This window comes from Phyllobates terribilis, unplaced genomic scaffold (genome assembly GCF_046119375.1).
Source record: "Phyllobates terribilis strain yellow unplaced genomic scaffold, ASM4611937v1 Scaffold_872__1_contigs__length_582969, whole genome shotgun sequence".
NCBI lineage: Eukaryota > Metazoa > Chordata > Amphibia > Anura > Dendrobatidae > Phyllobates > Phyllobates terribilis.
Window position 1 is genome coordinate 141547 of NW_027363632.1, and position 8103 is coordinate 149649.

An 8103-nucleotide genomic window follows, 5' to 3' on the forward strand; every position below is an offset into this window, starting at 1 on the left:
AATATTCATGAGCTCAGGCTAACCATGTCCCTCTCCACTGTCAGCGTTGTCTATGCACAGTGTAGACAGAAAGCTGTAAATCAGTGGTGCAGGCAGGGCTGTGGAGTCGGTAAGCCAAACCTCCGACTCCTCAATTTCCATGACACCGACTCCAACTCTGACTCCAACACCCTCATACATGGCTCATGTTTAAGAGATAAATTTACTGTAGCACAGATTCATCTCAGCTAAAAGTCTAGACCCTTAGATCAAGAATAGGACAGACATTTATAGGACATTTCATAACTTTCCCAAATCCTTATGAAATAATATTCTCCACAAACTGCATTGAACTACTACACCCAATTTGTTATATATTTTAGGAGTCGGAGTCGGTCCATTTTATCACGACTCCGACTCCACAGCTCTGGGTGCAGGTGGGGTTAGACTGAGCTCATACAATATGGGAGAAGACAATCAGAGCTCACCAGAAGTAAGAAGTATCTTGGTATATTTATTTGTCTTATTAGTCACACCAAACGAAGCAGCACAATAACAGGAAATGGTCGGCACCTGCATGCACCCACGCTCTCCTGTAACAGGTCAGCTGCTATTTTTTAGCCAACAAAAATACCAAGACCCTTATGGTGAGTGTCATCTTTCTTCTCCCATATTGTATTACTGGGCCATTTACTATTGTCACTGAGCATCATCTATGTAATTACCTGACAGAGGCCATAATGATAATTGATCAGTGTCATATATACTCAAGCCGTTACAGTAGTAGCCTAACCAGTGTCTACACATACTTACATATATATATTGTAAGGCAGTGCTAGTCATCACGCTGGGGGACCCTCGCTTCACCGGGTCAATTAAAGCACACATGCAACGTTTTCCAGTAACATGAAATCCAGCAGTTTATTACACTTCATAACTGCTTATCACACAGTCCATCTCAGTGGCTCACTGGCATGTTTACACACATAACATCCAAGAGCCTTTCAAGTGGCAGACAGGCCCACTTGGCTCCAGTTACAGCCTTCAGCCAAGTAACTATATCAATGTCCATATAACGCACCACTTTTACCTTTTGCCGGGTCTAGCGGTTTCCATCAGATTTGTTCTGCCACAGCTGTGGCTTTACGGCTTCCCAGATGGGGGTCTCCAGCCCTCTTACCTTCCAAGGCTACTGGCATCTCTTTGCACACACAAGGAAACCAGCCTCTGCCTTTCAGGACTCTTGTCTTCCAAGCCTCTTGCCCTCCAAGGCTACTGGCATCTCTTATACACAAGGATCCTGCCTTTGCCTTTCAGGCTTCACCCGGCTTCACTAGGCCTCACACTCTAATGGTGTCCCACACACGGGGAACAGGCCTCATGCCTTTCACACCCTGTTTCAAAAGCACCAAGATTTATATATCCTCCAGTGCACACAGGTCCTGTGCTGATGTCACAATCATGTGATCAGTCCTTCTGTGTGCACAGGACCTGTGATGATGTCACAGTCATGTGATCAGTCACCTGAGGGAGAGGTACATGGTCAGCCAGAACACACCCTGGACCATTACAGTAATGCCGCAAGCCGCTGCATTACATATCCCCCCTCTGTTCAAACTTGTGGGGTTGAACACATAATATACACAATCACATTATAACCCACAGTTCACACAGAGACCAAGTACTTGACAATTGCGCTGCTCAGCCCCTGGAACACTAATCATCAACATTAGCCCATTCCTTAGGGACCTACCTTCTGTCATTGTCACTGCCTTCGTCAAGTCAAATTTCTGGGTCGTAACCTTGTCAGACCTCCCCCGCTCCCAATGGTCAGTCGTAACCTTGTCAGACCTCCCCCCGCTCCCAGCGGTCAGTCGTAACCTTGTCAGACCTTCCCCACTCCCAGCGGTCGGTCGTAACCTTGTCAGACCTCCCCCGCTCCCAGCGGTCAATACAGCAGTGTGACTCACATACCCTGGTATCTAAGGTCCGGTTCGACTCCCTACTGTCCCGTACTCTATTGGGTCGTTTGTATGGGCCACTCAGACCTGAGTTACTGGAAGTCTCACTACCTCTAAACCCACGCCCACTATCCTCAGGACATCTTGGAAAGTCTCTAACTTCTACTGTAGCCGTTCTATTATTTGAAGGGTCCTTTCTCTGTCTGGTCTCACAATTTCTAGACGGCTGCCATCTTCTGCTGCTCAGGCGATTCTGTCTTTCCACTCGCAGTCTAGCGAGATTCAACTGTTCTACCTCTCGCAGGTAGGTCACTCGGTACTCCAACAGTATGCGAATATATAAAAGACTTTCTTCTGTTCCTACAGCGGAGAATGACACCATGCCGTCTTCATCTGGTACCGAGTCCTGTCGATCACGTGGACTGCTTACTTTCATCACACCGGACTTCTTTACCATCATCTGCATGGCTCGGCCATTTCCCACAATGAGCTTTCTTACCAGAGCATGAGGCACCCGGATGACCTCTTCATGCAGACTTTGAGCTTTACTCATAAGCTCCAGTTGTCTAATGGCTTGTTTCGTCTTCAACCGGACAAACCGCTTTGTGCGAATACATCGCCAGTGCATGTTACTTAGGATAGCCACCCTCTTCATTGTGACTTCGGTTGTGGACAGGACCAACAGCTGTTTAGCTTCTGAGGTCGAGTATACCTTACAGGCTCCCATGGCCTTCTTAAACTCTTCATGCACGGACTCACTGGTGCATTCTTCTCTCAAATCCTCGGGTACATCTATGAGGCACTTGTACCGAGACATTTCTGTTTCACCAGTGGTTTTCAGTCGATCAACCGGCTCAGGTTTCAGGGGGAACTGACTTTCAGCTTCTTCACCCTGTATGCTTCCCCTGAGCTGACTCACAGCTACAAATTCAAGAATTTTCGTCTTGACCTCTTCTTCCTCTAGCTCAGCCACTCGCCTCTCTGCAACCAATCTCTGAAGCTCTTCCGGCTTCAACTGCTCCTTTATCAGCAGAATTTTCTCAGAGCTCTCTGTCTCCAATGCGCCCACTCGGCTCTCGACAGCCAGTCTCTCAAGCTTCTCTTGCTTCCAATGGGCTTGTAGCAACTCCTTGAGTTCCTTGATCTTGGCTCTCACATCCACCGAATCACCCAAGCTCGCATTATCTGAAGAGGCATTTGCTTCATACCTCCCTTCTTCGATGGACTCCTCCATCTTTTTCCGCTCAGCTTCCATCTTGCTGATTCTTTCCTTAAGGCACGTCTCTGCCCTCTGGAGATTATCAGAGAACGTCTGCAGCTCCTTCACCTGAGCTACCAGACCTAGGGTCTTTCTGCGGAGATCATCATTTTCATCACGGGTGTCCTGTAGAGTGGTCTCAACCACTTGGCGCATGTGCTCTGCATCAGCCTTATCCTCCTCTAGTTTTTTCTTAACCTTGAGGAGATCCTCATAGTCTCTCTTAATTTGTTGCAGTTCCTTACTGAGTTCACTACACTCCTTCTTGGATTCACACAGCTTCTGGTTGAACTGTTCGCGCAGTCGTTCTAGGTTTTGATCACGTCCAGAAACTTCATCCTGCAGCGCCTCTTTTAGGGCAGACAGCTCCCTATCCTTCTGGTGTAGACCCTAATCCAGCTTTTGCTTCACTTGCCTCAGCTCTAACCATACCAGGGAGAAGCGATCTTTCACCTCTCACAACTCATCTTCACACTCCGCTTTGTCAAGCTCCAATTGAGAAACCTCCTCTTTATTTCTCTGAAACCTTTCTTTCCATTTGTTGATTTCCTCGCGGCTTTCTTCCAGTTCTCGCTGCAAGTTCCTTACAACCTTGTTTATTTTCTGCTGTTCAGACTCCAGGCTCAGCTGGTCTGAGGACACGTTCTCCAGGTTTTCCCTTCGTTGCAGCATGTCACGCTGACACTGCTGCCTGATAGGCTCCAGCTCTTGGTCATGACTGGCCGCCTCCTCTTTCAGGGCTGTCGGATCCTGATCCTTCTGTCTCAGTACTGTATCGGAGGTTGCTACTGGCAACGTCACCTCCTCTTCTTCTAAAAGAGGATCCAAACTCGGAATAAAGGCACACAGCCTTGCATTTTCTTTATTTGCCCTTTCAGCAAAATCTACAGGAGCAACTTTTTTGTGGCCTTTGTGCCATCGACGACGAGAGTGGGACTCTCTCCCCTCATCTAGCCCCTCCTGACTGAACTCTCTTTCTACTTTCATAGTGTCACCGTCAGTTGTGGGGTCTGTGTCACTCCCCATGGAGTTGTGGGCCAACAAGTCACCTCCCACCTTGACGTCAACCCCTTCTACTGAAGCTACCCCGTTATCAATGGTTAAATTGTCATTTTTAGGCGGTACCAACCCACAACCAGTAACAAATTTTAGTTTTCTATACTCCATGCTCTTTTGAAAATCCGCCCCTTTTTGAAACTCCCCCCCTTTTTGGACACCCACACCTGTAGGGGGATTTTTACAAAAAAAATCAGCAATAGTCTTAGGACCCAATTCACAACATCTCTTACCACCTCCCCGGGCACTCTGGGACAATAATGGCGCCCCAGAAGAACTCACATAATGGTCCATTGTCGCCTTTCTGTAAAGGGCCAACAGCTCCTGCCCTTCCTGCACCATGACCTGCTGTCGTTTCTCAAATGCCTGCGGCTGCGATTTTAACAGGCACTTTAATTGCTCAATAGCTTCAGTCTCATTTGCTGCTCCCTTCACAGCCATCTTTATCTGTTCCTGCATTGCTTCAGGACACTCCATTTCGCTCCAAACCATTTGCAGACGGTCATCTAACCCCTTCTCCATTCCGTCTAGAGGTACTGAACCATTCATGGTCATCACGGTACACTGTTCACACTAGACACTTCACACTGCTCTCCCCGGAAAATTTTCATGGTCCTGCTGAGCCACAGCAAACCAGGTTTGAGTGCGAGGACAATTTTTGTAACCCTGCCGAGTTACAGCCAGATGCTTTAATCTTCGTGACCCCGCCCAGCCACAGCAAACCAGGTTTGAGTGCGAGGACAATTTTTGTAACCCCGCTGAATTACAACAAGATGCTTTAATCTTCGTGACCCAGCCGAGCCACAACAAGATGCTTGTATCCACACTCGTCGTCCTGTGCCGTTACCCCTAGCAACCGGGCTGCAGTTGCCCCTAGCAACCGGGCTGCAGTTGCCGCATTCTCCAACCACATGTAAGGCAGCGCTAGTCATCACGCTGGGGGACACTCGCTTCAGCGGGTCAATTAAAGCACATATGCAACGTTTTCCAGTAACATGAAATCCAGCAGTTTATTACACTTCATAACTGCTTATCACACAGTCCATCTCAGTGGCTCACCGGCATGTTTACACACATAACAACCAAGAGCCTTTCAAGTGGCAGACAGGCCCACTTGGCTCCAGTTACAGCCTTCAGCAAAGTAACTATATTAATGTCCATATAACGCACCGCTTTTACCTTTTGCCGGGTCTAGCAGATTCCATCAGATTTGTTCTGCCACAGCTGTGGCTTTAAGGCTTCCCAAGCCCTGATCTCAATACTATGGAAAATTTATGGGCAAAGCTGAAAAGGCAGGTGCAGGCAAAGCGACCTACAAACCTTGATCAGTTACACCAGTTTTGTCAGGAGCAGTGATGAGTGAGCATGCTCGCTACTGCTCGGTGCTCGCCCGAGCATCTCGGCAGTTTTGTCTGCTGTTGCTGTTAGATATTTCTAGAAATAGGCCCAGGTCTCAGGGGCCAGGAATAATTTTTTGGGGCATCTTAATCCTCATTATTTGCTTAAAAAGCAATCCAGAGAACACCGTTGTTCTGCGCCATTTGCGTGTTGGCACTGCAGAATACAGCCAGTTCCTTTCCATATTACAGCGCTAAAAATCCAGCTATTTAAAACTGTGGTTTGTCCGTCACACGGATCACATATAATTGTGCTGACAATACTGCCATTTCTGGCCTCCATTAAAATTTTGTTTCAGTGTGTCAGGGAAGAAATTGACAACAGTTTGCTGTTCAAAATAGTTAACTACATGCCAGGTATTTAAAACTGTGTTTTCTCCGTCACACGGATCACATATACGTTTTCAGACAATACTGCCATTTCTGGCCTCCATTAAAAATTTGTTTCAGTCTGTCAGTGAAGCAATTTACAACAGTTTGCTGTTAAAAATAGTTACCTACAGGCCAGGTATTTAAAACTGTGGTTTCTCCGTCACACGGATTACATAAAACTTCGCTCCAAATTCAGCCATTTGTAGTGAGTGTGGAAGTGTGGCGCCCCTGAGGGTTCAGTCGCCACAGCGGTACTGCACTTCACCCAGAGGTATGGCATCTCCTTCTCTCAGGTAAGGATGGAGTGCTGCCCGGGACCCTAACACCTGCACCCAACACTACACTACTCCAGACCATCTGGAAGGGCAATATGCACTGCTTTCTGCTGCCCCTGGCTGGAGTGGGGGGGACCAAACTGATGGGGAACCATGTAGTGGGTGTGGGTGGAGGACGCAGATCAGGGGAGCACTTGAAGAAGAGGCATATATATATAGGGAAGCCATATTTTTAGAGAGTTGAACGAAGAGAGAGGGAGTGTGAGGACGTCGGGAGCGGAGGCTTTTCAGGAGCTCCACTCGGGAGGCAGGTCTGGCCTGTCATGGCCAAGACTGAGAGAGGAGTGGGAGCAAGAGAGAAAGGCTCCAGGAGCAAAAGGGGTCCCACTGGGTACGGTGAGTGCCGGACCGTCACCCGTATGCCCGAATCTGCCAGGCGGTAGAGGGATCAGGCCACAAGAAGGAAACCGGTCCCTGGGCTAGCCAAGTTACTTTAAGTCTCAGCTAGAAAACCGGAGGCTTCTGCACTTTCAAGGTGCAGTTGCCACATCCGCACCTAAGCCACCGAAAAGGGCATCAAGTAAGGTCCGGGAACTTCAAGTTGCCAGAGGGATCCCAAGGTACCTGATCGGTACTTTGTGTGGCGGGGAACAGGGCAGGAGGGAGAGACCCAGCACGGGAAGTCGGCTAAGAAAGGAACATACAGAAAGGGGTCCCATTAAGTGCCCTTGAGATACTTGAGGGAGTGCTGGACCCCTGCCTGGTGAACGCAGCGCGACGTGGGAGGCTGTCACCTGTACAGGCAACCTGAGGAACTTGATAACTGTGAGTAAACTCGGACGACTGCACCCCACTGTCTCAATCAGTTATTGCTGCTATGTTATCACTCCTGCACTACAACGCCCAGCATTACCATCTGCACCTACACTGCCGTGGAGCTGAGCTCTGCCTGTGGAGAGCCGCACCAACCCAGCTGCCCTAACATCTGCTCCAGAGGTCTGCAGCAGCGCTGGTACTCATTACCAGGAACCACAAGTGACGTCACGAGACCAAACTATTATTCATCCCTTCAAGCAACAACCCCCTTTTTAAAGAGTGACTCCAGTGTACGGGCCTGTGTGTCGACTGCCGTGACATCCCAAGAAGGTAAAGGCCCGGGTACCGAGTCCCCCATATCCCCCTGGGTGAGTCAGAAGATATTGTCCTCCATTTAAAATGGACAAGGCACTTGGCAAGGGACAGGGAACTGGACATGATGGTGATGATGCATGCAGACGCTGAAGCCGAGGCCGTGGGCAAACTGAAATTGTGCCACAACAAACACCCACATCTTCTCGCCTGACCTTCTCGTCCCAATTCTTAGGGGACCGCAGCACACCACTATTGAACCAAGAGCAGTGTCAAAAGGTTGTTTGTTGGATAGCGGATAATGCTTCCAGTCACTTTGCCACCACCACCACCACCCTGTCTTCCACACGGCCAACTCTCAGTAGCCGTGAGTCTGGACTGCATATTCCTCACCCTAATCCTCCTTCCTCCCACCATGCCGAGTGCCCAGAGACAACTGATCCCACACTTGGAGACTCCGAAGAGCTGTTCACTTTTCCATTTAAAGATTCGGGCCTCTCGCCCGGTCCACTTGAAGCAGGGCAAGAGGAGATCGGATGTAGCGATGCCCAAATGTTTGAGCAGCCATGGGGATGGTGGGAAAGTGTCGCAAGAGGTGGATGATGATGAGACACAACTGACAGAAAGTTAAGAAGAAGACCAGGGTGCAGAAGTGGAACACGAGGTGGTGGATGATA